This window comes from Hippopotamus amphibius, unplaced genomic scaffold (assembly GCF_030028045.1).
Source record: "Hippopotamus amphibius kiboko isolate mHipAmp2 unplaced genomic scaffold, mHipAmp2.hap2 scaffold_456, whole genome shotgun sequence".
In the NCBI taxonomy this organism is placed as follows: Eukaryota; Metazoa; Chordata; class Mammalia; order Artiodactyla; family Hippopotamidae; genus Hippopotamus; species Hippopotamus amphibius.
In genome coordinates this window covers 1-27,783 of record NW_026648563.1, presented here as the reverse complement: position 1 = coordinate 27,783, position 27,783 = coordinate 1, and the positions used below count along the sequence as shown (strand labels likewise).

Sequence of the window (27,783 nt, the reverse complement as noted above, 5' to 3'; positions counted from 1 at the left end):
ATAGCAGCACTGTGTGCCATAGCCAAGACGTGGAAAACACCCAAGTGCTCATCAACAGACGGCAGTTGCAAGAAGGTGTGCTGTACGTGCACGCCAGTGTTCACTGCAGCACTATGTACAAGAGCCGGGACGTGGAAGCAACCTAAATGTCCATCAACAGGTGAATGGGTAAAGAAGATGTGGTACATATACGCGATTGAATATTACTCAGCTGTAAAAAGGAACGCAGTTGGGACATTTGTCGAGACATGGATGGACCTAGAGACTGTCATACAGAGTGAAGTGAGTCAGAAAGAGAAAAACAAATATCGTGTGTTAACACATGTAAGCGGAATAAAGAAAAACGGTACCAATCAACCGGTTTGCAAGGCAGAAATAGAGACACAGATGTAGAGAACAGACATATAGACACCAAGTGGGGAAAGGGGGGCGGGGGGTTGTGGTGGGATGAACTGGCAGGTTGGGATTGCCATATATACATTACTAATAAGAAAAGAAGTATCAAATTGTACACTTTCAATATATGCAGTTTATCGTATGTCCATTGTATCTCAGTAAAAGCTCTTAAGGAAGAAAGAAAAAGAAGATGTGCTGCATGTGTAGTATGCAACATTACTCAGCCATAGAAAGCAATGAAACCTTGCCATTTGGCGCAACCTGGATGATCCTAGAGAATATCACACTTAGTAAAGTAAGTCTGACTGAGAAGGATAAAGGTACGTGGAATCTAAAAACGGCAACGAAGTGAACCTTTGTGCAAAACAAAGAGAGACTCACAGACGTAGAAAACACACGTGTGGTTACCCAAGGGGAAAGTGTAGGGGAGGGACATATTTGGAGGTGGGGTTGGGGTTAAAGGAGAGGCAACAGTATCCCTAAAGCAGAGAAGCAGCAAGGATTTTACTGCCTAGCACCGGGAACTAGCTTCATATCTCCTAAGAAACCGTACTGGAAAATAACCTGAAAAAGCACATTTCACTGAATCGCTTCGCTGTACACCTGACACGAACACAGTATTGTAAATCAACTCTACTTCTACTTAGCTAGGACACAAACAAACAAACACAAACAATCCAAACAGATAAAGGAGGCCACCGGGAGAAATGCAAGAGTAGGATCTTTGACAACGTAGGAATTGGAAAGGATCAGGGAAGGAGTGGGGAGATAGGGGGTGGGATGGGGGTGTTGGGTGGAGTAGCGGTGGTGGTGAGGGCGCGGCCTGAGGTGGTGGTGCTGTCCGGAGCAGCCATGATGCTGTCGGTAGGAGGAGAGGTTCAGGGGAGGGGGGGTGGTCGTGGGGGTGGTGATGGTGGTGGTGGTACTAGTGGTGGAGGAGTGAGCGGTGTTGGAAACATATTTCTGCTGAGGGACAAAACATGAATACAGAGTGCGGTTTGCCATGGCATCGTGGACTTCTCTTGAACTCCTCGTGCAAGACAGTGCTTCGGGGACTCTCTAGGACAATGGGCTGTATCACTGCCCGAGGTGGCACCTTCCTTGCTGCTGGTTGTGCAAACACGGTATCGTTTTCGGAGTGTGGGCAGAGGGAGCCAGAGAGCTTGGAGAGGTGGTGAAAGGTGAAGAGATGGGGCGCACCGGTGCTAGTGTGGGGTATTGCTTACGGGGCAAGGAGTGACGCAAGTGTGGGGTCAGGGTGAGGAAGAGCACAAGCCCAAGCAAGGTGTCCGGGCGCTAGAGTGGCAGAGCACGCGAGGTGTCAGGTGGTGGAGGCTTGGCTCCGCAGTGTGTGTCGGGTGGGGGGGCGTCCGCGTGGGAAGGACAGGCCGGCAGGTGCGGTGGAGAGCTGCGGGTGGGAGCGAGCTGTGGCAGGCCCGGTGCCTTGGGCGTGGGAGCGGGGACGCCTAGCTCCGCTTTGGGGCTGCGGGAACCAAAAGGCGACGCTGCGGCTGCATGGGCCGGGAATCGAACCCGGGCCTCCCGCGTGGCAGGCGAGAATTCTACCACTGAACCACCCATGCACCGAGGGCGCCTGGCGCCCGATGCTGCCCCAGCGCTGCTCGCAGCCAAGAGCCCGATACTGGGCGCCGCTCGCCCGAGGGCCTCTGCTCCGTTTGCGCAGGAGGCCGACGGCCCACCCCAGTGACAGGCTCCGGGCACGTGGGCGACCCCAGGGCGCCAGGCGGTCGAGAGGACAGAGGGACGGAGGGACGCAGGCGGGCTCGGCCCATCCTGCGCTTTCTCTGCCGTCCACGGCCGCCGCGAGGCTGTCGCTGTCGCCAGAGGAAGCCAGGAGCGGAAGCAGCCCGACCCGCGCCCGAATCGCAGGCAGGGCCGGCGAGGCGAGGCGAGGCCCGGCGGCTGCGGCTGAGGGCCGAGTTTCGTCTCGGTGACCGCCAGGTCCCGACCCCAAGTCCCTCTGGCGGCTGGCTTTCTTGCCGCTGCGGGGCGGGCGAGGGCGGCCAGGGGTGGGGGTGGGATGGGAGTGGGGCAGGCATCGGAGCTCGCGCGGGGCCGGGGCCGCGAGCGCCGGAGATGGGCCCCCGGGAGCGCCGCCGCCACCGAGCAGACGCTCAGGCCCAAGGACCACAGGTGCCTGGGCCTCGCTGCTGCGCTCTGGCCCAGCCCTCTCCCGAGGGGTCCCGCTCTGAGGCGTTGGTCGTGAGAGGAGCGACGCGCCAGGGTGCGGTTAGGTCCGGCCGGGGCAGCGGCTTCCCCGGGCAACGTGCGCTGTGGCGCCCAAGGGGGTGGCCCGGGCTGAGGGCCGGACGACTGTGGGCGGGTGACGGGGCGTCCAGGGCGCGCGCTCTCTCCTCGCTGGAGCACTCTTCCCGGGAGCGACTCCTGCGCCAGGCCTCCTGCAGGGAGGGCCCGGTGGTCCCTGGCCCAGCAGGAAGCTGGGCTGCCTGCGTGCTGGGAGGCAGGCAGCTGTGGCCCAGCCGAGGCCCCAAGGCCAATACGCACCGAGGGCACGCACCCCAGGCCGGCAAGACGGCGTCGGCCACCTCCGCGTGGCTGTGGGGGGAATGGAATGGGCAGGCGGGCCGGCGGGGCTGGCGCAAGGGACAGGATGTTGGACGGAGGGAGAGCTGCTGGTGGCGGACGTGGCAGCAAGGCTGTGAGAGTGAGCCCGCTGTTCACCAGGCAGAAGTCGGGCAGGCGGAAGGCGGGCGAAGAGTCGAGGGCTTTGCACCCGCGTCTGGTGTGTGTGTGTGGCGGTGGCGGGGTGCAGCGGGTGCAGTGGGAGTGGGAGCGAGGGACGGAGGGCGGAAGGAAGGAAGGGAGGGAGGGAAGGAGAAAAACTAGCAGCAGCAGCAGCAGCAGCAAGCAAGCAGGTGAGGAAAGATGTGGTGCGAAGGACTGAAGGTTGGTGGTGTGGGTGCAGGTAGGAGGGGGCGTACTGGCTGGGCGGGAGGGCGTGTGTCCGGGAGGCTTCCAACGGGGCCATTTCTGCCAAGCCCGCGGGCGGGTGGGCAGGAAGCGCGGCCGTGGCGGAGAGGGTCCCGCGTGTGAGAGGCACGGATGTCCGGGCCTGAGTTTGGAGAGGCCGCAAGAGTGCAGTGCGCCAACGGAGAGGAAGGCGGTCAGGGGCTGCCAGAGGGACGGGTGCGTTAGTGGGGCGGGCCAAAAGTCTGGCTTGTCAGGAGTGGGATTCGAACCCACGCCTCCAGGGGAGACTGCGACCTGAACGCAGCGCCTTAGACCGCTCGGCCATCCTGACGGCGGGCCGGAGCGGGCGCGTCGCCGCTCGGCTGGCTGGGACCCGCCGCGACGCCAACAGCGGTGCCCTTGGCTGGACGCGGTGCTCCGCGCCAGGCGGGCGGCCGTCTGGCTGAGCAACGCACCGGGCGCGCGGTGGCCGACGGCGAGCGAGGCCTGCCGACGCGCCTGCCTCCGGCGCGGTGGCGGCCTCGCCCACCCGTGGCCCCGGACCGCGCCCGGCCGCGTCGGGCCAGCGCGTGCCGGCAGCACCCTCCCGCACCTCTCTTCGCCGGACGTGGCACGGCGCACGCCCAGGCCCTCCTCGAAGCCTCGCTTGGCCTGTCGGGCCCCCGCACCCGGCGCGATCCCCGCGTTGGAGGCAACAGGCAGCGCGCACTGGCAGGTGTCAGCGCCACGCGGGTCCGCGTCCCTGTCGGGGCCCGGGGGCTGCTGCTTTGGACGACGCGGTTGGTTTGGTGTCGGGTCGGGTCGGGCACGCGCCCGGCGCCCGTGGTGGGCAGAGGGCAGAGGGAGGCACCGGCAGGCAGCCCAGAGCGGCCGGGCGCCCCGGCGGTCGCCGCCGTCCTCGTTAGTATAGTGGTGAGTATCCCCGCCTGTCACGCGGGAGACCGGGGTTCGATTCCCCGACGGGGAGGCAGCACGCCCTCTTTTTGATGGCCGGCGCCGCGCTCGGTCCTGCCGCCGGGTCCCCAAGGGCCCTTCTCCTCCCGTCGCCGTCCGCCCTCCAGCGAGGCCAGCGCGTGCCTAGCCTGCCCGCCCTGCACCCCCTGCAGCCCTCCAGCCCTTCCTCCTCGCCGGGCGCTCGGTCGCCACGGCGAGCCAGGGCCTCCTCTCGACCCCACAACCGCCCGACGACATCGCGGCCCGTCCGAAGGGCCGGCCTCACTGGGCTCCTTGCGGAGCGCCGCACAGCCGCGCAGCTCTGCACAGCGGGCGGGCCGGGTGGGTGGCGGATGAGTGCCGTCCCCTGTCGGTGCGGGAGGCGGCCTGGCCCCGCGCCGGGGGGAGAAGGGCCTTGGGGAGCCAGGTGCTGGAGGACGCGTCCCCCGGGGTGGGGGTGAGGGCGGGGGCGGGGGGTGGCCCGCGGCGTGAAGTCGAGGCCCGGGAGCAGCAAGGCAGCGAGAGCGCCCCCCTGAGGCGGTCGGGCCGGTGGACTAGGGCAGCTGCGGAGAGCTGGCGCGGCTGGGGCTCCGGGCGGTCGTTGGTGTCGCCTGTGGCAGCACGGAGCTGCCGGCTGGCGGGGCGTCGGGGCAGGGCTGCTCCAGGCGGCGGAGGCGGTGGAGGGGGAGGAGGGGGAGGAGGGGGAGGAGGACCAGGAGGAGGAGGAGGAGGGACAGGAGGAGGAGGGACAGGAGGAGGAGGAGGAGGAGGACGAGGAGGAGGAGACGGCGGCCGAGGCGGCGGCGAGAGTGCGGTCGGGCGAGCCCGGGGCCGGCGTCTGCGGGCGGCCCGGGCTGTGCAGCGTTGGTGGTATAGTGGTGAGCATAGCTGCCTTCCAAGCAGTTGACCCGGGTTCGATTCCCGGCCAACGCAGTGGGCCGACCTTTTGCCGAGCTCCGCGGGCCTCGGGCCCCGGGCCTGGGAGGGAGAGCCGGGAGCGGGGAGCTAGCTGGCCCTTCGCGGCTTTTCGCGTGTGTGCGAGAAGCAGGCGCGCAGTGTTTTGCGGCTGCGGCCAGCAGGAAGAACGCGAGGGCACGTGCGTTGCCAGGAGCGGCGCGGGGACTGGACTTGGGGAAGCCGGGTCTTGGCGCCGAGGTGGCGCGGCGCGGGCGCTATGGGGCGAGGAGCAGCGAGTGGCAGGCCTGGCGCTCCCTGGTGGTCTAGTGGTTAGGATTCGGCGCTCTCACCGCCGCGGCCCGGGTTCGATTCCCGGTCAGGGAAGCCCTTCTTCTGCCTCTCGGCCTCCCACCGTCCCGCGCCCCCTTTTAGCTAGCCCACGCTTGCTCCGCCGCCTCGGAGCCCCGCCAGCAGCCGCCCGCCACCGTCCACCTCCAGCCCAAGCCCTGCCACGCAACCCTTTTGGCCGCACTGGAGCGCTCGCCCACGCCAGGCCCTCCACATCCCGCCTCCTCCTTCTCGGACCCTTGCCTCAGCCCCAAACACGACTGGCCGGGGCAGCCTCTCTCCCCGCCGAGGCTGTGGCCACGAGCAAACGCCCCCACCTGCGTTTGGACTCTCCGGCAGCACGACTTCTGCCACGACGCATCTCACCGCTGACGACCCATCCCGTCTTCCTTCCTGAGGGGCTGGTGTTGGTGCTGCTGCTGCTGCTGCTGCTGCTGTTTGTGGTAAAGGTGGTGGTGGTGGCGGCGGTGGTGGTGATGACAGTGCGGGTGGGGATGGGGGTGGGGGTGGGGGTGCGGATGGCGGTGGGGGGGGTCGGCATGGAGGGGTGGGGGTGGAGGGTCCTGTTGAGTGCCAGCACCTGCGACGCGGATCCATCGGGAAGGTGCAGGAGAGGGATCTCCATCTCCAAGTCGGGCCACTTGCAGGGACTCCGGCCGCTTACTCGTGGGCCAGGTCCTGGACTGCCTGTGACTCCCGTGGCCCAGCGGTGGGCTCCAAGGGCGTCCTGGTCTTGAGCGGGCCATGGGAGCAGAGAGGCGGACCAAGGCACCCCGGAGGCAGAGATGTGAAAATGAATCCAAACACGTGCCAGGAGTTACACCGCCAGGCAGTGGAAGTCAGAGCGCAGGCAGATACCGGAGGTCAGCTGTGAAGACGGAGCCAAGCAGGTGGGATGCGGTGGAAGCAGATGCGTGACAGGGTGGACCACCAGCTAATATCGCATTCCAGGTGCGTGACCAACGCTCTCAACCCTATCACAGTGAGGCAAGAATGTGACCGTGCATACGTCCCTCCCTCCCCCAGAGCAAAGACACACACCCACGTGCGCGCGCGCACACATACACTGCTCCCCTAGACATGACTTCTCATGGTTTCCCATTCTCACCATTACTGTCTGTCTATCCAGGATATGCGCTGTCCTCCTTCGCAGCCCGTCCTCACCTTCTCCTAAGGATTCTCCCCAAGGTAAGTCCTCAGTCCCCATGCAGCCCAAGCTTGGGCACCTCTGTCGCCAAAGGCTTTAATGTCTGCTCACAGATTGTTTCCTTCAGAGGCAAACGGGACAGCCGGTGACGTGCACCGACCTGCCGTGGTGGTGTCACACTCGGTGCATTTGGACAACTGCAGGTCCCCTGTGGAAAGGAGCGAGAGTGGGCAGATGGGGCTTCTCATCACTGCAGGAAGTTTCCTCGGTGGCCTTGCTGGTACCTTGGGGGCTGTGTGACAGCGCGGGAGGAAGGTGTTCGTGGCCGTTGGTGGTGGTCACCCCATGTGGATTAGGGAACGGAGCAAAACAGCCCTGTGGAGAGAGGGTGGTGGTGAGCCGCTTGCTGGGAGGTGGGAGGAAGGGCCTGGGGTGTCTGGGTGGAGCAGGGGCGGGAACGGAGGTATTGGGCTTGCAGGGACCTGGCCGGGAGAGCTGCTGGCCACTCAGGCAGAGGCTCTGCAGAAGCTTGGGACGGTGGTGGCACCGGTGCTGGTACGTGTGTGCGGGTAGGTCAGATCTGGGGTACGGGGGGAGCTGGAGTAGCAGGGGGTCTGAGGAGCGCTGGCAGAAGGGAGACTTCCAGGCAGGGCATGTGAGAGTCGGGCCTGGGGTACAAGGGTATGGTGCGGGGTAGAGTGGGCCGAGCCTGCCGGCTAGGAGGAAGGGCGGGTGGCAAGCCGGGTATGTGAGTGGGCTGTGGTGCAAGGAGGATGGTGGGAGAGGACGCCATCGGGGCAGGGTGGTGGGTGAGCTTGCCAGACTGGTGCGCTGTGCTGCAAGGCGGTCAGGCGAACCACTGGGCTGGGACTGGGGGCGGTGGGTAAGAAGCAGGCAAGAGAGAAACAGAAACGCAGGATGCGACAGGGGCGAGGTGTGGTCCGAATGGGGTGGGGGCGTTCTACTGCCCCAGAGACATAAATCGCCTGTCATCAAGAGAAAACATCCAGTCTCATGTGAGTGTGATTGCGTGGGGCTGGGGGTGGGGGTGGGGGTGAGGGTGGAGGTTCAGATTTCAAGAGGCCAAAGGAGAGCTTCCATATGATCCAGCAGTCCCATTCCTGGGTACGTGCCCGGAAAAGACGAAACTCTGATGCCAAACGATACGCGTACCTCCATGTTCGCAGCAGCATTATGTGCAATAGCCAAGGTGGAAAGTACACAACCGCCCACCAACAGACGGCTGGCACAAGATGTGGTATCTGTGTAGCATGGATTATTTCTCAGCCGTGAGGAAAAAGAATGAAATATTGCCATTAGCCACCACAAGGATGGTCCCAGAGACTACTAGACTTAGCGAAAGAAGTCCGACAGAAAAGGACAAGATATGTGGAAACGAAAACCTATTCCACATGAATCTATGTGCGAAACAGACTCACAGACATAGAAAACCAAATGATGGTTCCCCAAGGGGAAAGGGAGACGTGGAGTCATAAATCAGAAGCTGAAAGGAATGGATACACACTACTATGTGTGAGGGAGAAAGCAGCAAGGATATACAGAATAACTCGGGGAATAATATTCACTATCTTCTAGCAAACTGCACTAGAAATCAAGCCGAAAAAATATTAGCCATGGAAAATAGTCCCCCTTTGCTGTGCATCTGAAATTCACACGATATTGTTCATCAGCTGTGCTCCCCAAGCACAAGTACATAGAAGTAAATCACTAATCACTTAGAGAGAGAGAGAGAGAGCTCAGTGACGAAATACATAAAGAGGAGAAAGACGAGCTATCATGTGATCCAGCAGTCCCAATCCTCGGGACACACCCGGGAAAGAGAGAAACTATACCTTGAAAAGAGACATGAACCCCCATGTTCACAGCAGCACTATGTGCTATAGCCAAGACATGGAAAACGTACTGTGGAATATTACTCAGCCATCAAAAAAGAATGAAATAGTGCCATGTGCAGCAAAAAGGATGGACCTAGAGAAGATTACACTTAGTGAAGTAAGTCCAACAGCGAGGGAGAGAGATATGTGGAATCTAAACAATCATACCAATGAATCTATGTGCAAAACAGACACAGAGTCACAGACGTAGAACACAAACTGATGCTTACCCAAGGCGAAAGGGAGGAGTGGAAGAATAAGTTGGGAGCTGCGATGAACAGACACACCATACAATATAGAAAAGAGATCAAGTAACGAGGATGTAGAGAATAGCACAGGGAATAAGAGTCAGTATCTTCTGGTACCCCATTATGGAAATAAACCTGAAAATACATCATCTATGGAAAATAGTATCTCCCTGCTGTGCACCTGAAACTAACACACTACTGTCAATCAACTATACTTCCACTACTGCAGCTACTACTCTACAGAAAGGAAGGAAGGAAGGAAGGAACGACGGAAGGATGGAAGGAAGGAATGTAGGGAGCGAGGAAGGGGTGGAGGGAGGGAGGAAGGAAGAAGCAAAGAAGGAAAGACAAATGAAAGAAAGAAAAACCAAGCAAGCAGCAAAGGAAGAAGCAAGCAAGCAAGGAAAGAAGGAAGGAAGGATAGAAGCAAGAAATAAAGGAAGGAAGGAAGGAAGAAGGAAGGAAGGAAAGGAAAGGAAAGAAAGAAAAAGCAAGCAAGGAAGAAACGAAGAAAGACAAAAGAAAGAAGGACAGGTGAGCTGTCATATGATCTAGCAATCCCAATCCTCAGTACACATCTGGAAAAGACAGAAGCGCTAATTTGAAAAGATGCATGCACCCTCATGTGCATAGCAGCACTGTGTGCCATAGCCAAGACGTGGAAAACACCCAAGTGCTCATCAACAGATGGCAGTCGCAAGAAGATGTGCTGTACGTGCACGCCAGTGTTCACTGCAGCACTATTTACAAGAGCCGGGACGTGGAAGCAACCTAAATGTCCATCAACAGGTGAATGGGTAAAGAAGATGTGGTACATATACGCGATTGAATATTACTCAGCTGTAAAAAGGAACGCAGTTGGGACATTTGTCGAGACATGGATGGACCTAGAGACTGTCATACAGAGTGAAGTGAGTCAGAAAGAGAAAAACAAATATCGTGTGTTAACACATGTAAGCGGAATAAAGAAAAACGGTACCAATCAACCGGTTTGCAAGGCAGAAATAGAGACACAGATGTAGAGAACAGACATATAGACTCCAAGTGGGGAAAGGGGGGCGGGGGGTTGTGGTGGGATGAACTGGCAGGTTGGGATTGCCATATATGCATTACTAATAAGAAAAGAAATATCAAATTGTACACTTTCAATATATGCAGTTTATCGTATGTCCATTGTGTCTCAGTAAAAGCTCTTAAGGAAGAAAGAAAAAGAAGATGTGCTGCATGTGGAGTATGCAACATTACTCAGCCATAGAAAGCAATGAAACCTTGCCATTTGGCGCAACCTGGATGGTCCTAGAGAATATTACACTTAGTAAAGTAAGTCTGACTGAGAAGGATAAAGGTACGTGGAATCTAAAAACGGCAACGAAGTGAACCTTTGTGCAAAACAAAGAGAGACTCACAGACGTAGAAAACACACGTGTGGTTACCCAAGGGGAAAGTGTAGGGGAGGGACATATTTGGAGGTGGGGTTGGGGTTAAAGGAGAGGCAACAGTATCCCTAAAGCAGAGAAGCAGCAAGGATTTTACTGCCTAGCACCGGGAACTAGCTTCATATCTCCTAAGAAACCGTACTGGAAAATAACCTGAAAAAGCACATTTCACTGAATCGCTTCGCTGTACACCTGAAACGAACACAGTATTGTAAATCAACTCTACTTCTACTTAGCTAGGACACAAACAAACAAACACAAACAATCCAAACAGATCAAGGAGGCCACCGGGAGAAATGCAAGCGTAGGATCTTTGACAACGTAGGAATTGGAAAGGATCAGGGAAGGAGTGGGGAGATAGGGGGTGGGGTGGGGGTGTTGGGTGGAGTAGCGGTGGTGGTGAGGGCGCGGCCTGAGGTGGTGGTGCTGTCCGGAGCGGCCATGATGCTGTCGGTAGGAGGAGAGGTTCAGGGGAGGGGGGGTGGTCGTGGGGGTGGTGACGGTGGTGGTGGTACTAGTGGTGGAGGAGTGGGCGGTGTTGGAAACATATTTCTGCTGAGGGACAAAACATGAATACAGAGTGCGGTTTGCCATGGCATCGTGGACTTCTCTTGAACTCCTCGTGCAAGACAGTGCTTCGGGGACTCTCTAGGACAATGGGCTGTATCACTGCCCGAGGTGGCACCTTCCTTGCTGCTGGTTGTGCAAACACGGTATCGTTTTCGGAGTGTGGGCAGAGGGAGCCAGAGAGCTTGGAGAGGTGGTGAAAGGTGAAGAGATGGGGCGCGCCGGTGCTAGTGTGGGGTATTGCTTACGGGGCAAGGAGTGACGCAAGTGTGGGGTCAGGGTGAGGAAGAGCACAAGCCCAAGCAAGGTGTCCGGGCGCAAGAGTGGCGGAGCGCGCGAGGTGTCCGGTGGTGGAGGCTTGGCTCCGCAGTGTGTGTCGGGTGGGGGGGGCGTCCGCGTGGGAAGGACAGGCCGGCAGGTGCGGTGGAGAGCTGCGGGTGGGAGCGAGCTGTGGCAGGCCCGGTGCCTTGGGCGTGGGAGCGGGGACGCCTAGCTCCGCTTTGGGGCTGCGGGAACCAAAAGGCGACGCTGCGGCTGCATGGGCCGGGAATCGAACCCGGGCCTCCCGCGTGGCAGGCGAGAATTCTACCACTGAACCACCCATGCACCGAGGGCGCCCGGCGCCCGATGCTGCCCCAGCGCTGCTCGCAGCCAAGAGCCCGATGCTGGGCGCCGCTCGCCCGAGGGCCTCTGCTCCGTTTGCGCAGGAGGCCGACGGCCCACCCCAGTGACAGGCTCCGGGCACGTGGGCGACCCCAGGGCGCCAGGCGGTCGAGAGGACAGAGGGACGGAGGGACGCAGGCGGGCTCGGCCCATCCTGCGCTTTCTCTGCCGTCCACGGCCGCCGCGAGGCTGTCGCTGTCGCCAGAGGAAGCCAGGAGCGGAAGCAGCCAGACCCGCGCCCAAATCGCAGGCAGGGCCGGCGAGGCGAGGCGAGGCGCGGCGGCTGCGGCTGAGGGCCGAGTTTCGTCTCGGTGACCGCCAGGTCCCGACCCCAAGTCCCTCTGGCGGCTGGCTTTCTTGCCGCTGCGGGGCGGGCGAGGGCGGCCAGGGGTGGGGGTGGGATGGGAGTGGGGCAGGCATCGGAGCTCGCGCGGGGCCGGGGCCGCGAGCGCCGGAGATGGGCCCCCGGGAGCGCCGCCGCCACCGAGCAGACGCTCAGGCCCAAGGACCACAGGTGCCTGGGCCTCGCTGCTGCGCTCTGGCCCAGCCCTCTCCCGAGGGGTCCCGCTCTGAGGCGTTGGTCGTGAGAGGAGCGACGCGCCAGGGTGCGGTTAGGTCCGGCCGGGGCAGCGGCTTCCCCGGGCAACGTGCGCTGTGGCGCCCAAGGGGGTGGCCCGGGCTGAGGGCCGGACGACTGTGGGCGGGTGACGGGGCGTCCAGGGCGCGCGCTCTCTCCTCGCTGGAGCACTCTTCCCGGGAGCGACTCCTGCGCCAGGCCTCCTGCAGGGAGGGCCCGGTGGTCCCTGGCCCAGCAGGAAGCTGGGCTGCCTGCGTGCTGGGAGGCAGGCAGCTGTGGCCCAGCCGAGGCCCCAAGGCCAATACGCACCGAGGGCACGCACCCCAGGCCGGCAAGACGGCGTCGGCCACCTCCGCGTGGCTGTGGGGGGAATGGAATGGGCAGGCGGGCCGGCGGGGCTGGCGCAAGGGACAGGATGTTGGACGGAGGGAGAGCTGCTGGTGGCGGACGTGGCAGCAAGGCTGTGAGAGTGAGCCCGCTGTTCACCAGGCAGAAGTCGGGCAGGCGGAAGGCGGGCGAAGAGTCGAGGGCTTTGCACCCGCGTCTGGTGTGTGTGTGTGGCGGTGGCGGGGTGCAGCGGGTGCAGTGGGAGTGGGAGCGAGGGACGGAGGGCGGAAGGAAGGAAGGGAGGGAGGGAAGGAGAAAAACTAGCAGCAGCAGCAGCAGCAGCAAGCAAGCAGGTGAGGAAAGATGTGGTGCGAAGGACTGAAGGTTGGTGGTGTGGGTGCAGGTAGGAGGGGGCGTACTGGCTGGGCGGGAGGGCGTGTGTCCGGGAGGCTTCCAACGGGGCCATTTCTGCCAAGCCCGCGGGCGGGTGGGCAGGAAGCGCGGCCGTGGCGGAGAGGGTCCCGCGTGTGAGAGGCACGGATGTCCGGGCCTGAGTTTGGAGAGGCCGCAAGAGTGCAGTGCGCCAACGGAGAGGAAGGCGGTCAGGGGCTGCCAGAGGGACGGGTGCGTTAGTGGGGCGGGCCAAAAGTCTGGCTTGTCAGGAGTGGGATTCGAACCCACGCCTCCAGGGGAGACTGCGACCTGAACGCAGCGCCTTAGACCGCTCGGCCATCCTGACGGCGGGCCGGAGCGGGCGCGTCGCCGCTCGGCTGGCTGGGACCCGCCGCGACGCCAACAGCGGTGCCCTTGGCTGGACGCGGTGCTCCGCGCCAGGCGGGCGGCCGTCTGGCTGAGCAACGCACCGGGCGCGCGGTGGCCGACGGCGAGCGAGGCCTGCCGACGCGCCTGCCTCCGGCGCGGTGGCGGCCTCGCCCACCCGTGGCCCCGGACCGCGCCCGGCCGCGTCGGGCCAGCGCGTGCCGGCAGCACCCTCCCGCACCTCTCTTCGCCGGACGTGGCACGGCGCACGCCCAGGCCCTCCTCGAAGCCTCGCTTGGCCTGTCGGGCCCCCGCACCCGGCGCGATCCCCGCGTTGGAGGCAACAGGCAGCGCGCACTGGCAGGTGTCAGCGCCACGCGGGTCCGCGTCCCTGTCGGGGCCCGGGGGCTGCTGCTTTGGACGACGCGGTTGGTTTGGTGTCGGGTCGGGTCGGGCACGCGCCCGGCGCCCGTGGTGGGCAGAGGGCAGAGGGAGGCACCGGCAGGCAGCCCAGAGCGGCCGGGCGCCCCGGCGGTCGCCGCCGTCCTCGTTAGTATAGTGGTGAGTATCCCCGCCTGTCACGCGGGAGACCGGGGTTCGATTCCCCGACGGGGAGGCAGCACGCCCTCTTTTTGATGGCCGGCGCCGCGCTCGGTCCTGCCGCCGGGTCCCCAAGGGCCCTTCTCCTCCCGTCGCCGTCCGCCCTCCAGCGAGGCCAGCGCGTGCCTAGCCTGCCCGCCCTGCACCCCCTGCAGCCCTCCAGCCCTTCCTCCTCGCCGGGCGCTCGGTCGCCACGGCGAGCCAGGGCCTCCTCTCGACCCCACAACCGCCCGAAGACATCGCGGCCCGTCCGAAGGGCCGGCCTCACTGGGCTCCTTGCGGAGCGCCGCACAGCCGCGCAGCTCTGCACAGCGGGCGGGCCGGGTGGGTGGCGGATGAGTGCCGTCCCCTGTCGGTGCGGGAGGCGGCCTGGCCCCGCGCCGGGGGGAGAAGGGCCTTGGGGAGCCAGGTGCTGGAGGACGCGTCCCCCGGGGTGGGGGTGAGGGCGGGGGCGGGGGGTGGCCCGCGGCGTGAAGTCGAGGCCCGGGAGCAGCAAGGCAGCGAGAGCGCCCCCCTGAGGCGGTCGGGCCGGTGGACTAGGGCAGCTGCGGAGAGCTGGCGCGGCTGGGGCTCCGGGCGGTCGTTGGTGTCGCCTGTGGCAGCACGGAGCTGCCGGCTGGCGGGGCGTCGGGGCAGGGCTGCTCCAGGCGGCGGAGGCGGTGGAGGGGGAGGAGGGGGAGGAGGGGGAGGAGGACCAGGAGGAGGAGGAGGAGGGACAGGAGGAGGAGGGACAGGAGGAGGAGGAGGAGGAGGACGAGGAGGAGGAGACGGCGGCCGAGGCGGCGGCGAGAGTGCGGTCGGGCGAGCCCGGGGCCGGCGTCTGCGGGCGGCCCGGGCTGTGCAGCGTTGGTGGTATAGTGGTGAGCATAGCTGCCTTCCAAGCAGTTGACCCGGGTTCGATTCCCGGCCAACGCAGTGGGCCGACCTTTTGCCGAGCTCCGCGGGCCTCGGGCCCCGGGCCTGGGAGGGAGAGCCGGGAGCGGGGAGCTAGCTGGCCCTTCGCGGCTTTTCGCGTGTGTGCGAGAAGCAGGCGCGCAGTGTTTTGCGGCTGCGGCCAGCAGGAAGAACGCGAGGGCACGTGCGTTGCCAGGAGCGGCGCGGGGACTGGACTTGGGGAAGCCGGGTCTTGGCGCCGAGGTGGCGCGGCGCGGGCGCTATGGGGCGAGGAGCAGCGAGTGGCAGGCCTGGCGCTCCCTGGTGGTCTAGTGGTTAGGATTCGGCGCTCTCACCGCCGCGGCCCGGGTTCGATTCCCGGTCAGGGAAGCCCTTCTTCTGCCTCTCGGCCTCCCACCGTCCCGCGCCCCCTTTTAGCTAGCCCACGCTTGCTCCGCCGCCTCGGAGCCCCGCCAGCAGCCGCCCGCCACCGTCCACCTCCAGCCCAAGCCCTGCCACGCAACCCTTTTGGCCGCACTGGAGCGCTCGCCCACGCCAGGCCCTCCACATCCCGCCTCCTCCTTCTCGGACCCTTGCCTCAGCCCCAAACACGACTGGCCGGGGCAGCCTCTCTCCCCGCCGAGGCTGTGGCCACGAGCAAACGCCCCCACCTGCGTTTGGACTCTCCGGCAGCACGACTTCTGCCACGACGCATCTCACCGCTGACGACCCATCCCGTCTTCCTTCCTGAGGGGCTGGTGTTGGTGCTGCTGCTGCTGCTGCTGCTGCTGTTTGTGGTAAAGGTGGTGGTGGTGGCGGCGGTGGTGGTGATGACAGTGCGGGTGGGGATGGGGGTGGGGGTGGGGGTGCGGATGGCGGTGGGGGGGGTCGGCATGGAGGGGTGGGGGTGGAGGGTCCTGTTGAGTGCCAGCACCTGCGACGCGGATCCATCGGGAAGGTGCAGGAGAGGGATCTCCATCTCCAAGTCGGGCCACTTGCAGGGACTCCGGCCGCTTACTCGTGGGCCAGGTCCTGGACTGCCTGTGACTCCCGTGGCCCAGCGGTGGGCTCCAAGGGCGTCCTGGTCTTGAGCGGGCCATGGGAGCAGAGAGGCGGACCAAGGCACCCCGGAGGCAGAGATGTGAAAATGAATCCAAACACGTGCCAGGAGTTACACCGCCAGGCAGTGGAAGTCAGAGCGCAGGCAGATACCGGAGGTCAGCTGTGAAGACGGAGCCAAGCAGGTGGGATGCGGTGGAAGCAGATGCGTGACAGGGTGGACCACCAGCTAATATCGCATTCCAGGTGCGTGACCAACGCTCTCAACCCTATCACAGTGAGGCAAGAATGTGACCGTGCATACGTCCCTCCCTCCCCCAGAGCAAAGACACACACCCACGTGCGCGCGCGCACACATACACTGCTCCCCTAGACATGACTTCTCATGGTTTCCCATTCTCACCATTACTGTCTGTCTATCCAGGATATGCGCTGTCCTCCTTCGCAGCCCGTCCTCACCTTCTCCTAAGGATTCTCCCCAAGGTAAGTCCTCAGTCCCCATGCAGCCCAAGCTTGGGCACCTCTGTCGCCAAAGGCTTTAATGTCTGCTCACAGATTGTTTCCTTCAGAGGCAAACGGGACAGCCGGTGACGTGCACCGACCTGCCGTGGTGGTGTCACACTCGGTGCATTTGGACAACTGCAGGTCCCCTGTGGAAAGGAGCGAGAGTGGGCAGATGGGGCTTCTCATCACTGCAGGAAGTTTCCTCGGTGGCCTTGCTGGTACCTTGGGGGCTGTGTGACAGCGCGGGAGGAAGGTGTTCGTGGCCGTTGGTGGTGGTCACCCCATGTGGATTAGGGAACGGAGCAAAACAGCCCTGTGGAGAGAGGGTGGTGGTGAGCCGCTTGCTGGGAGGTGGGAGGAAGGGCCTGGGGTGTCTGGGTGGAGCAGGGGCGGGAACGGAGGTATTGGGCTTGCAGGGACCTGGCCGGGAGAGCTGCTGGCCACTCAGGCAGAGGCTCTGCAGAAGCTTGGGACGGTGGTGGCACCGGTGCTGGTACGTGTGTGCGGGTAGGTCAGATCTGGGGTACGGGGGGAGCTGGAGTAGCAGGGGGTCTGAGGAGCGCTGGCAGAAGGGAGACTTCCAGGCAGGGCATGTGAGAGTCGGGCCTGGGGTACAAGGGTATGGTGCGGGGTAGAGTGGGCCGAGCCTGCCGGCTAGGAGGAAGGGCGGGTGGCAAGCCGGGTATGTGAGTGGGCTGTGGTGCAAGGAGGATGGTGGGAGAGGACGCCATCGGGGCAGGGTGGTGGGTGAGCTTGCCAGACTGGTGCGCTGTGCTGCAAGGCGGTCAGGCGAACCACTGGGCTGGGACTGGGGGCGGTGGGTAAGAAGCAGGCAAGAGAGAAACAGAAACGCAGGATGCGACAGGGGCGAGGTGTGGTCCGAATGGGGTGGGGGCGTTCTACTGCCCCAGAGACATAAATCGCCTGTCATCAAGAGAAAACATCCAGTCTCATGTGAGTGTGATTGCGTGGGGCTGGGGGTGGGGGTGGGGGTGAGGGTGGAGGTTCAGATTTCAAGAGGCCAAAGGAGAGCTTCCATATGATCCAGCAGTCCCATTCCTGGGTACGTGCCCGGAAAAGACGAAACTCTGATGCCAAACGATACGCGTACCTCCATGTTCGCAGCAGCATTATGTGCAATAGCCAAGGTGGAAAGTACACAACCGCCCACCAACAGACGGCTGGCACAAGATGTGGTATCTGTGTAGCATGGATTATTTCTCAGCCGTGAGGAAAAAGAATGAAATATTGCCATTAGCCACCACAAGGATGGTCCCAGAGACTACTAGACTTAGCGAAAGAAGTCCGACAGAAAAGGACAAGATATGTGGAAACGAAAACCTATTCCACATGAATCTATGTGCGAAACAGACTCACAGACATAGAAAACCAAATGATGGTTCCCCAAGGGGAAAGGGAGACGTGGAGTCATAAATCAGAAGCTGAAAGGAATGGATACACACTACTATGTGTGAGGGAGAAAGCAGCAAGGATATACAGAATAACTCGGGGAATAATATTCACTATCTTCTAGCAAACTGCACTAGAAATCAAGCCGAAAAAATATTAGCCATGGAAAATAGTCCCCCTTTGCTGTGCATCTGAAATTCACACGATATTGTTCATCAGCTGTGCTCCCCAAGCACAAGTACATAGAAGTAAATCACTAATCACTTAGAGAGAGAGAGAGAGAGCTCAGTGACGAAATACATAAAGAGGAGAAAGACGAGCTATCATGTGATCCAGCAGTCCCAATCCTCGGGACACACCCGGGAAAGAGAGAAACTATACCTTGAAAAGAGACATGAACCCCCATGTTCACAGCAGCACTATGTGCTATAGCCAAGACATGGAAAACGTACTGTGGAATATTACTCAGCCATCAAAAAAGAATGAAATAGTGCCATGTGCAGCAAAAAGGATGGACCTAGAGAAGATTACACTTAGTGAAGTAAGTCCAACAGCGAGGGAGAGAGATATGTGGAATCTAAACAATCATACCAATGAATCTATGTGCAAAACAGACACAGAGTCACAGACGTAGAACACAAACTGATGCTTACCCAAGGCGAAAGGGAGGAGTGGAAGAATAAGTTGGGAGCTGCGATGAACAGACACACCATACAATATAGAAAAGAGATCAAGTAACGAGGATGTAGAGAATAGCACAGGGAATAAGAGTCAGTATCTTCTGGTACCCCATTATGGAAATAAACCTGAAAATACATCATCTATGGAAAATAGTATCTCCCTGCTGTGCACCTGAAACTAACACACTACTGTCAATCAACTATACTTCCACTACTGCAGCTACTACTCTACAGAAAGGAAGGAAGGAAGGAAGGAACGACGGAAGGATGGAAGGAAGGAATGTAGGGAGCGAGGAAGGGGTGGAGGGAGGGAGGAAGGAAGAAGCAAAGAAGGAAAGACAAATGAAAGAAAGAAAAACCAAGCAAGCAGCAAAGGAAGAAGCAAGCAAGCAAGGAAAGAAGGAAGGAAGGATAGAAGCAAGAAATAAAGGAAGGAAGGAAGGAAGAAGGAAGGAAGGAAAGGAAAGGAAAGAAAGAAAAAGCAAGCAAGGAAGAAACGAAGAAAGACAAAAGAAAGAAGGACAGGTGAGCTGTCATATGATCTAGCAATCCCAATCCTCAGTACACATCTGGAAAAGACAGAAGCGCTAATTTGAAAAGATGCATGCACCCTCATGTGCATAGCAGCACTGTGTGCCATAGCCAAGACGTGGAAAACACCCAAGTGCTCATCAACAGATGGCAGTCGCAAGAAGATGTGCTGTACGTGCACGCCAGTGTTCACTGCAGCACTATTTACAAGAGCCGGGACGTGGAAGCAACCTAAATGTCCATCAACAGGTGAATGGGTAAAGAAGATGTGGTACATATACGCGATTGAATATTACTCAGCTGTAAAAAGGAACGCAGTTGGGACATTTGTCGAGACATGGATGGACCTAGAGACTGTCATACAGAGTGAAGTGAGTCAGAAAGAGAAAAACAAATATCGTGTGTTAACACATGTAAGCGGAATAAAGAAAAACGGTACCAATCAACCGGTTTGCAAGGCAGAAATAGAGACACAGATGTAGAGAACAGACATATAGACTCCAAGTGGGGAAAGGGGGGCGGGGGGTTGTGGTGGGATGAACTGGCAGGTTGGGATTGCCATATATGCATTACTAATAAGAAAAGAAATATCAAATTGTACACTTTCAATATATGCAGTTTATCGTATGTCCATTGTGTCTCAGTAAAAGCTCTTAAGGAAGAAAGAAAAAGAAGATGTGCTGCATGTGGAGTATGCAACATTACTCAGCCATAGAAAGCAATGAAACCTTGCCATTTGGCGCAACCTGGATGGTCCTAGAGAATATTACACTTAGTAAAGTAAGTCTGACTGAGAAGGATAAAGGTACGTGGAATCTAAAAACGGCAACGAAGTGAACCTTTGTGCAAAACAAAGAGAGACTCACAGACGTAGAAAACACACGTGTGGTTACCCAAGGGGAAAGTGTAGGGGAGGGACATATTTGGAGGTGGGGTTGGGGTTAAAGGAGAGGCAACAGTATCCCTAAAGCAGAGAAGCAGCAAGGATTTTACTGCCTAGCACCGGGAACTAGCTTCATATCTCCTAAGAAACCGTACTGGAAAATAACCTGAAAAAGCACATTTCACTGAATCGCTTCGCTGTACACCTGAAACGAACACAGTATTGTAAATCAACTCTACTTCTACTTAGCTAGGACACAAACAAACAAACACAAACAATCCAAACAGATCAAGGAGGCCACCGGGAGAAATGCAAGCGTAGGATCTTTGACAACGTAGGAATTGGAAAGGATCAGGGAAGGAGTGGGGAGATAGGGGGTGGGGTGGGGGTGTTGGGTGGAGTAGCGGTGGTGGTGAGGGCGCGGCCTGAGGTGGTGGTGCTGTCCGGAGCGGCCATGATGCTGTCGGTAGGAGGAGAGGTTCAGGGGAGGGGGGGTGGTCGTGGGGGTGGTGACGGTGGTGGTGGTACTAGTGGTGGAGGAGTGGGCGGTGTTGGAAACATATTTCTGCTGAGGGACAAAACATGAATACAGAGTGCGGTTTGCCATGGCATCGTGGACTTCTCTTGAACTCCTCGTGCAAGACAGTGCTTCGGGGACTCTCTAGGACAATGGGCTGTATCACTGCCCGAGGTGGCACCTTCCTTGCTGCTGGTTGTGCAAACACGGTATCGTTTTCGGAGTGTGGGCAGAGGGAGCCAGAGAGCTTGGAGAGGTGGTGAAAGGTGAAGAGATGGGGCGCGCCGGTGCTAGTGTGGGGTATTGCTTACGGGGCAAGGAGTGACGCAAGTGTGGGGTCAGGGTGAGGAAGAGCACAAGCCCAAGCAAGGTGTCCGGGCGCAAGAGTGGCGGAGCGCGCGAGGTGTCCGGTGGTGGAGGCTTGGCTCCGCAGTGTGTGTCGGGTGGGGGGGGCGTCCGCGTGGGAAGGACAGGCCGGCAGGTGCGGTGGAGAGCTGCGGGTGGGAGCGAGCTGTGGCAGGCCCGGTGCCTTGGGCGTGGGAGCGGGGACGCCTAGCTCCGCTTTGGGGCTGCGGGAACCAAAAGGCGACGCTGCGGCTGCATGGGCCGGGAATCGAACCCGGGCCTCCCGCGTGGCAGGCGAGAATTCTACCACTGAACCACCCATGCACCGAGGGCGCCCGGCGCCCGATGCTGCCCCAGCGCTGCTCGCAGCCAAGAGCCCGATGCTGGGCGCCGCTCGCCCGAGGGCCTCTGCTCCGTTTGCGCAGGAGGCCGACGGCCCACCCCAGTGACAGGCTCCGGGCACGTGGGCGACCCCAGGGCGCCAGGCGGTCGAGAGGACAGAGGGACGGAGGGACGCAGGCGGGCTCGGCCCATCCTGCGCTTTCTCTGCCGTCCACGGCCGCCGCGAGGCTGTCGCTGTCGCCAGAGGAAGCCAGGAGCGGAAGCAGCCAGACCCGCGCCCAAATCGCAGGCAGGGCCGGCGAGGCGAGGCGAGGCGCGGCGGCTGCGGCTGAGGGCCGAGTTTCGTCTCGGTGACCGCCAGGTCCCGACCCCAAGTCCCTCTGGCGGCTGGCTTTCTTGCCGCTGCGGGGCGGGCGAGGGCGGCCAGGGGTGGGGGTGGGATGGGAGTGGGGCAGGCATCGGAGCTCGCGCGGGGCCGGGGCCGCGAGCGCCGGAGATGGGCCCCCGGGAGCGCCGCCGCCACCGAGCAGACGCTCAGGCCCAAGGACCACAGGTGCCTGGGCCTCGCTGCTGCGCTCTGGCCCAGCCCTCTCCCGAGGGGTCCCGCTCTGAGGCGTTGGTCGTGAGAGGAGCGACGCGCCAGGGTGCGGTTAGGTCCGGCCGGGGCAGCGGCTTCCCCGGGCAACGTGCGCTGTGGCGCCCAAGGGGGTGGCCCGGGCTGAGGGCCGGACGACTGTGGGCGGGTGACGGGGCGTCCAGGGCGCGCGCTCTCTCCTCGCTGGAGCACTCTTCCCGGGAGCGACTCCTGCGCCAGGCCTCCTGCAGGGAGGGCCCGGTGGTCCCTGGCCCAGCAGGAAGCTGGGCTGCCTGCGTGCTGGGAGGCAGGCAGCTGTGGCCCAGCCGAGGCCCCAAGGCCAATACGCACCGAGGGCACGCACCCCAGGCCGGCAAGACGGCGTCGGCCACCTCCGCGTGGCTGTGGGGGGAATGGAATGGGCAGGCGGGCCGGCGGGGCTGGCGCAAGGGACAGGATGTTGGACGGAGGGAGAGCTGCTGGTGGCGGACGTGGCAGCAAGGCTGTGAGAGTGAGCCCGCTGTTCACCAGGCAGAAGTCGGGCAGGCGGAAGGCGGGCGAAGAGTCGAGGGCTTTGCACCCGCGTCTGGTGTGTGTGTGTGGCGGTGGCGGGGTGCAGCGGGTGCAGTGGGAGTGGGAGCGAGGGACGGAGGGCGGAAGGAAGGAAGGGAGGGAGGGAAGGAGAAAAACTAGCAGCAGCAGCAGCAGCAGCAAGCAAGCAGGTGAGGAAAGATGTGGTGCGAAGGACTGAAGGTTGGTGGTGTGGGTGCAGGTAGGAGGGGGCGTACTGGCTGGGCGGGAGGGCGTGTGTCCGGGAGGCTTCCAACGGGGCCATTTCTGCCAAGCCCGCGGGCGGGTGGGCAGGAAGCGCGGCCGTGGCGGAGAGGGTCCCGCGTGTGAGAGGCACGGATGTCCGGGCCTGAGTTTGGAGAGGCCGCAAGAGTGCAGTGCGCCAACGGAGAGGAAGGCGGTCAGGGGCTGCCAGAGGGACGGGTGCGTTAGTGGGGCGGGCCAAAAGTCTGGCTTGTCAGGAGTGGGATTCGAACCCACGCCTCCAGGGGAGACTGCGACCTGAACGCAGCGCCTTAGACCGCTCGGCCATCCTGACGGCGGGCCGGAGCGGGCGCGTCGCCGCTCGGCTGGCTGGGACCCGCCGCGACGCCAACAGCGGTGCCCTTGGCTGGACGCGGTGCTCCGCGCCAGGCGGGCGGCCGTCTGGCTGAGCAACGCACCGGGCGCGCGGTGGCCGACGGCGAGCGAGGCCTGCCGACGCGCCTGCCTCCGGCGCGGTGGCGGCCTCGCCCACCCCTGGCCCCGGACCGCGCCCGGCCGCGTCGGGCCAGCGCGTGCCGGCAGCACCCTCCCGCACCTCTCTTCGCCGGACGTGGCACGGCGCACGCCCAGGCCCTCCTCGAAGCCTCGCTTGGCCTGTCGGGCCCCCGCACCCGGCGCGATCCCCGCGTTGGAGGCAACAGGCAGCGCGCACTGGCAGGTGTCAGCGCCACGCGGGTCCGCGTCCCTGTCGGGGCCCGGGGGCTGCTGCTTTGGACGACGCGGTTGGTTTGGTGTCGGGTCGGGTCGGGCACGCGCCCGGCGCCCGTGGTGGGCAGAGGGCAGAGGGAGGCACCGGCAGGCAGCCCAGAGCGGCCGGGCGCCCCGGCGGTCGCCGCCGTCCTCGTTAGTATAGTGGTGAGTATCCCCGCCTGTCACGCGGGAGACCGGGGTTCGATTCCCCGACGGGGAGGCAGCACGCCCTCTTTTTGATGGCCGGCGCCGCGCTCGGTCCTGCCGCCGGGTCCCCAAGGGCCCTTCTCCTCCCGTCGCCGTCCGCCCTCCAGCGAGGCCAGCGCGTGCCTAGCCTGCCCGCCCTGCACCCCCTGCAGCCCTCCAGCCCTTCCTCCTCGCCGGGCGCTCGGTCGCCACGGCGAGCCAGGGCCTCCTCTCGACCCCACAACCGCCCGAAGACATCGCGGCCCGTCCGAAGGGCCGGCCTCACTGGGCTCCTTGCGGAGCGCCGCACAGCCGCGCAGCTCTGCACAGCGGGCGGGCCGGGTGGGTGGCGGATGAGCGCCGTCCCCTGTCGGTGCGGGAGGCGGCCTGGCCCCGCGCCGGGGGGAGAAGGGCCTTGGGGAGCCAGGTGCTGGAGGACGCGTCCCCCGGGGTGGGGGTGAGGGCGGGGGCGGGGGGTGGCCCGCGGCGTGAAGTCGAGGCCCGGGAGCAGCAAGGCAGCGAGAGCGCCCCCCTGAGGCGGTCGGGCCGGTGGACTAGGGCAGCTGCGGAGAGCTGGCGCGGCTGGGGCTCCGGGCGGTCGTTGGTGTCGCCTGTGGCAGCACGGAGCTGCCGGCTGGCGGGGCGTCGGGGCAGGGCTGCTCCAGGCGGCGGAGGCGGCGGAGGCGGAGGAGGGGGAGGAGGGGGAGGAGGACCAGGAGGAGGAGGAGGAGGGACAGGAGGAGGAGGAGGAGGACGAGGAGGAGGAGACGGCGGCCGAGGCGGCGGCGAGAGTGCGGTCGGGCGAGCCCGGGGCCGGCGTCTGCGGGCGGCCCGGGCTGTGCAGCGTTGGTGGTATAGTGGTGAGCATAGCTGCCTTCCAAGCAGTTGACCCGGGTTCGATTCCCGGCCAACGCAGTGGGCCGACCTTTTGCCGAGCTCCGCGGGCCTCGGGCCCCGGGCCTGGGAGGGAGAGCCGGGAGCGGGGAGCTAGCTGGCCCTTCGCGGCTTTTCGCGTGTGTGCGAGAAGCAGGCGCGCAGTGTTTTGCGGCTGCGGCCAGCAGGAAGAACGCGAGGGCACGTGCGTTGCCAGGAGCGGCGCGGGGACTGGACTTGGGGGAGCCGGGTCTTGGCGCCGAGGTGGCGCGGCGCGGGCGCTATGGGGCGAGGAGCAGCGAGTGGCAGGCCTGGCGCTCCCTGGTGGTCTAGTGGTTAGGATTCGGCGCTCTCACCGCCGCGGCCCGGGTTCGATTCCCGGTCAGGGAAGCCCTTCTTCTGCCTCTCGGCCTCCCACCGTCCCGCGCCCCCTTTTAGCCAGCCCACGCTTGCTCCGCCGCCTCGGAGCCCCGCCAGCAGCCGCCCGCCACCGTCCACCTCCAGCCCAAGCCCTGCCACGCAACCCTTTTGGCCGCACTGGAGCGCTCGCCCACGCCAGGCCCTCCACATCCCGCCTCCTCCTTCTCGGACCCTTGCCTCAGCCCCAAACACGACTGGCCGGGGCAGCCTCTCTCCCCGCCGAGGCTGTGGCCACGAGCAAACGCCCCCACCTGCGTTTGGACTCTCCGGCAGCACGACTTCTGCCACGACGCATCTCACAGCTGACGACCCAACCCGTCTTCCTTCCTGAGGGGCTGGTGTTGGTGCTGCTGCTGCTGCTGCCTCCGCTGCCCCTGGTGGCGGCGGTGGCAGTCCTGGTGTGGTGTTGGGGCTGGAGCCGCTGCTGCTGCTGCTGCTGTTTGTGGTAAAGGTGGTGGTGGTGGCGGCGGTGGTGGTGATGACAGTGCGGGTGGGGCGGGGGGGTGATGGCAGTGCGGGTGGGGATGGGGGTGGGGGTGGGGGTGCGGATGGCGGTGGGGGGGGGTCGGCATGGAGGGGTGGGGGTGGAGGGTCCCGTTGAGTGCCAGCACCTGCGACGCGGATCCATCGGGAAGGTGCAGGAGAGGGATCTCCATCTCCAAGTCGGGCCACTTGCAGGGACTCCGGCCGCTTACTCGTGGGCCAGGTCCTGGACTGCCTGTGACTCCCGTGGCCCGGTGGTGGGCTCCAAGGGCGTCCTGGTCTTGAGCGGGCCATGGGAGCAGAGAGGCGGACCAAGGCACCCCGGAGGCAGAGATGTGAAAATGAATCCAAACACGTGCCAGGAGTTACACCGCCAGGCAGTGGAAGTCAGAGCGCAGGCAGATATCGGAGGTCAGCTGTGAAGACGGAGCCAAGCAGGTGGGATGCGGTGGAAGCAGATGCGTGACAGGGTGGACCACCAGCTAATATCGCATTCCAGGTGCGTGACCAACGCTCTCAACCCTATCACAGTGAGGCAAGAATGTGACCGTGCATACGTCCCTCCCTCCCCCAGAGCAAAGACACACACCCACGTGCGCGCGCGCACACATACACTGCTCCCCTAGACATGACTTCTCATGGTTTCCCATTCTCACCATTACTGTCTGTCTATCCAGGATATGCGCTGTCCTCCTTCGCAGCCCGTCCTCACCTTCTCCTAAGGATTCTCCCCAAGGTAAGTCCTCAGTCCCCATGCAGCCCAAGCTTGGGCACCTCTGTCGCCAAAGGCTTTAACGTCTGCTCACAGATTGTTTCCTTCAGAGGCAAACGGGGCAGCCGGTGACGTGCACCGACCTGCCGTGGTGGTGTCACACTCGGTGCATTTGGACAACTGCAGGTCCCCTGTGGAAAGGAGCAAGAGTGGGCAGATGGGGCTTCCCATCACCGCAGGAAGTTTCCTCGGTGGCCTTGCTGGTACCTTGGGGGCTGTGTGACAGCGCGGGAGGAAGGTGTTCGTGGCCGTTGGTGGTGGTCACCCCATATGGATTAGGGAACGGAGCAAAACAGCCCTGTGGAGAGAGGGTGGTGGTGAGCCGCTTGCTGGGAGGTGGGAGGAAGGGCCTGGGGTGTCTGGGTGGAGCAGGGGCGGGCACGGAGGTATTGGGCTTGCAGGGACCTGGCCGGGAGAGCTGCTGGCCACTCAGGCAGAGGCTCTGCAGAAGCTTGGGACGGTGGTGGCACCGGTGCTGGTACGTGTGTGCGGGTAGGTCAGATCTGGGGTACGGGGGGAGCTGGAGTAGCAGGGGGTCTGAGGAGCGCTGGCGGAAGGGAGACTTCCAGGCAGGGCGTGTGAGAGTCGGGCCTGGGGTACAAGGGTGTGGTGCGGGGTAGAGTGGGCCGAGCCTGCCGGCTAGGAGGAAGGGCGGGTGGCAAGCCGGGTATGTGAGTGGGCTGTGGTGCGAGGAGGATGGTGGGAGAGGACGCCATCGGGGCAGGGTGGTGGGTGAGCTTGCCAGACTGGTGCGCTGTGCTGCAAGGCGGTCAGGCGAACCACTGGGCTGGGACTGGGGGCGGTGGGTAAGAAGCAGGCAAGAGAGAAACAGAAACGCGGGATGCGACAGGGGCGAGGTGTGGTCCGAATGGGGTGGGGGCGTTCTACTGCCCCAGAGACATAAATCGCCTGTCATCAAGAGAAAACATCCAGTCTCATGTGAGTGTGATTGCGTGGGGCTGGGGGTGGGGGTAGGGGTGGGGGTGGGGGTGAGGGTGGTGGTTCAGATTTCAAGAGGCCAAAGGAGAGCTTCCATATGATCCAGCAGTCCCATTCCTGGGTACGTGCCCGGAAAAGACGAAACTCTAATGCCAAACGATACGAGTACCTCCATGTTCGCAGCAGCATTATGTGCAATAGCCAAGGTGGAAAGCACACAACCGCCCATCAGCAGACGGCTGGCACAAGATGTGGTATCTGTGTAGCATGGATTATTTCTCAGCCATGAGGAAAAAGAATGAAATATTGCCATTAGCCACCACAAGGATGGTCCCAGAGACTACTAGACTTAGCGAAAGACGTCCGACAGAAAAGGACAAGATATGTGGAAACGAAAACCTATTACACATGAATCTATGGGCGAAACAGACTCACAGACACAGAAAACCAAATGATGGTTCCCCAAGGGGAAAGGGAGACGTGGAGTCATAAATCAGAAGCTGAAAGGAATGGATACACACTACTATGTGTGAGGGAGAAAGCAGCAAGGATATACAGAATAACTCGGGGAATAATAGTCACTACCTTCTAGCAAACTGCACTAGAAATCAAGCCGAAAAAATATTAGCCATGGAAAATAGTCTCCCTTTGCTGTGCATCTGAAATGCACACGATATTGTTCATCAGCTGTGCTCCCCAAGCACAAGTACATAGAAGTAAATCACTAATCACTTAGAGAGAGAGAGAGATCAGTGACGAAATACAGAAAGAGGAGAAAGACGAGCTATCATGTGATCCAGCAGTCCCAATCCTCGGGACACACCCGGGCAAGAGAGAAACTATACCTTGAAAAGAGACATGAACCCCCATGTTCACAGCAGCACTATGTGCTATAGCCAAGACATGGAAAACGTACTGTGGAATATTACTCAGCCATCAAAAAAGAATGAAATAGTGCCATGTGCAGCAAAAAGGATGGACCTAGAGAAGATTACACTTAGTGAAGTAAGTCCAACAGCGAGGGAGAGAGATATGTGGAATCTAAACAATCATACCAATGAATCTATGTGCAAAACAGACACAGAGTCACAGACGTAGAACACAAACTGATGCTTACCCAAGG

General features: G+C 61.9%; 15 non-coding genes across 15 annotated transcripts; 9 read left to right on the top strand and 6 right to left on the bottom strand.

Moving 5' to 3' along the window:
- Positions 1-1,908: 1,908 nt before the first annotated feature.
- On the bottom strand, positions 1,909-1,979 carry TRNAG-GCC (transfer RNA glycine (anticodon GCC)). The gene has a single exon. It is a non-coding gene; the product is annotated as a tRNA-Gly (tRNA).
- Positions 1,980-3,596: 1,617 nt separating this feature from the next.
- Positions 3,597-3,679, bottom strand: TRNAL-CAG (transfer RNA leucine (anticodon CAG)). Its single transcript has one exon. It is a non-coding gene; the product is annotated as a tRNA-Leu (tRNA).
- A 564-nt stretch (positions 3,680-4,243) lies between these two features.
- TRNAD-GUC (transfer RNA aspartic acid (anticodon GUC)) lies at positions 4,244-4,315 on the top strand. The gene has a single exon. It is a non-coding gene; the product is annotated as a tRNA-Asp (tRNA).
- An 827-nt stretch (positions 4,316-5,142) lies between these two features.
- TRNAG-UCC (transfer RNA glycine (anticodon UCC)) lies at positions 5,143-5,214 on the top strand. The gene has a single exon. It is a non-coding gene; the product is annotated as a tRNA-Gly (tRNA).
- A 276-nt stretch (positions 5,215-5,490) lies between these two features.
- Positions 5,491-5,562, top strand: TRNAE-CUC (transfer RNA glutamic acid (anticodon CUC)). Its single transcript has one exon. It is a non-coding gene; the product is annotated as a tRNA-Glu (tRNA).
- A 5,792-nt stretch (positions 5,563-11,354) lies between these two features.
- Positions 11,355-11,425, bottom strand: TRNAG-GCC (transfer RNA glycine (anticodon GCC)). The gene has a single exon. It is a non-coding gene; the product is annotated as a tRNA-Gly (tRNA).
- Positions 11,426-13,042: 1,617 nt separating this feature from the next.
- Positions 13,043-13,125, bottom strand: TRNAL-CAG (transfer RNA leucine (anticodon CAG)). The gene has a single exon. It is a non-coding gene; the product is annotated as a tRNA-Leu (tRNA).
- A 564-nt stretch (positions 13,126-13,689) lies between these two features.
- TRNAD-GUC (transfer RNA aspartic acid (anticodon GUC)) lies at positions 13,690-13,761 on the top strand. The gene has a single exon. It is a non-coding gene; the product is annotated as a tRNA-Asp (tRNA).
- Positions 13,762-14,588: 827 nt separating this feature from the next.
- TRNAG-UCC (transfer RNA glycine (anticodon UCC)) lies at positions 14,589-14,660 on the top strand. The gene has a single exon. It is a non-coding gene; the product is annotated as a tRNA-Gly (tRNA).
- A 276-nt stretch (positions 14,661-14,936) lies between these two features.
- Positions 14,937-15,008, top strand: TRNAE-CUC (transfer RNA glutamic acid (anticodon CUC)). The gene has a single exon. It is a non-coding gene; the product is annotated as a tRNA-Glu (tRNA).
- A 5,792-nt stretch (positions 15,009-20,800) lies between these two features.
- TRNAG-GCC (transfer RNA glycine (anticodon GCC)) lies at positions 20,801-20,871 on the bottom strand. The gene has a single exon. It is a non-coding gene; the product is annotated as a tRNA-Gly (tRNA).
- A 1,617-nt stretch (positions 20,872-22,488) lies between these two features.
- Positions 22,489-22,571, bottom strand: TRNAL-CAG (transfer RNA leucine (anticodon CAG)). The gene has a single exon. It is a non-coding gene; the product is annotated as a tRNA-Leu (tRNA).
- Positions 22,572-23,135: 564 nt separating this feature from the next.
- TRNAD-GUC (transfer RNA aspartic acid (anticodon GUC)) lies at positions 23,136-23,207 on the top strand. The gene has a single exon. It is a non-coding gene; the product is annotated as a tRNA-Asp (tRNA).
- An 809-nt stretch (positions 23,208-24,016) lies between these two features.
- On the top strand, positions 24,017-24,088 carry TRNAG-UCC (transfer RNA glycine (anticodon UCC)). Its single transcript has one exon. It is a non-coding gene; the product is annotated as a tRNA-Gly (tRNA).
- Positions 24,089-24,364: 276 nt separating this feature from the next.
- Positions 24,365-24,436, top strand: TRNAE-CUC (transfer RNA glutamic acid (anticodon CUC)). The gene has a single exon. It is a non-coding gene; the product is annotated as a tRNA-Glu (tRNA).
- The last annotated feature ends 3,347 nt before the right edge of the window (positions 24,437-27,783 follow it).